The sequence below is a fragment of the Corvus brachyrhynchos genome, unplaced genomic scaffold, assembly GCF_000691975.1.
Source record: "Corvus brachyrhynchos isolate BGI_N302 unplaced genomic scaffold, ASM69197v1 scaffold44, whole genome shotgun sequence".
Classification (NCBI taxonomy): domain Eukaryota; kingdom Metazoa; phylum Chordata; class Aves; order Passeriformes; family Corvidae; genus Corvus; species Corvus brachyrhynchos.
The window spans coordinates 5,764,801-5,765,606 of record NW_008238359.1 but is presented as its reverse complement, the minus strand read 5'-3'; the positions used below and the strand labels follow the sequence as shown (position 1 = coordinate 5,765,606).

General features: G+C 44.3%; 1 protein-coding gene across 1 annotated transcript in view; it reads left to right on the top strand.

Annotated features, from left to right (window-relative positions):
• Positions 1–45: 45 nt before the first annotated feature.
• DDIAS (DNA damage induced apoptosis suppressor) overlaps positions 46–806 on the top strand; it is a 9,423-nt gene continuing 8,662 nt past the window's right edge. The window contains exon 1 of the mRNA XM_008634929.2: positions 46–206. The gene's annotated coding sequence lies outside the window, so the exon portion shown is untranslated. The remainder of the gene's footprint in view (positions 207–806) is intronic.

Sequence of the window (806 nt, the reverse complement as noted above, 5' to 3'; positions counted from 1 at the left end):
GTGGTGTCGGCCTCGTGTAGGCTCAGAGGTGAAAACTCGGGTGTGAGATGTGTTAACGACTCGTGCTTTGCTTTTCGTCAGGGAGAGCGAGGCAGCGGGATCACCAGAGCGCACCAGGCACCGATAGGAACGGCGCCGGCAGCCGGGCCGCTGAAAGGCAGCGAGCGCATCTCCAGGGCTGTGCGATTCCCCGGCCGGGCGCTGAGGTTTGGGTTGTTTTGTTTATTACAAAAAGTTCAAGTAAAACAGATCTGTTCGTGCTGTCCTCTTTCAGTCTGCGGCCAGATAGCAAGTTCTGTGTTTCTTCCAAAGAGAAGCAGAGGTGTAGATCTTGAGTCTGTTTGCTCTTGCCAGAACCTGTGTGAGCACTTAGATGCTGTGCTTTATCTTCCATATTTCAGTTGAATACTTGCAGTGTTCTGTGTTTTCTGGGGTGTGCTTTTGGGTTTTTTTTGTTTTGTTAATGTCTTTTAAAAGTGCGGATAACACAAACTATGTAAGCTTTGTTTCTAGAGTTCTGAGTTGAAAACAGGTGGGAATGTGAAGCACCTGCTAGTTTCTCCAAACCCACCTTTCTGGGCAATAAAAAAATCAGACTTAACTTTATTACTCCTTTTCTGTATATTGATGTGTTTTCCATGTACTTTTTACTGTTATCTTGTACTGTACTAGAACAAAATAGTTCCCTTTTGGCAAGAGTTGAAGGCATGCACCATTCAATTTACTGAGTCAAATGAGTCTCTCTTAATATGTGTGTTCTGAAGACATGATTTTTTCTCATTTTGTTTGGCCCTCTGTAAAAGCTT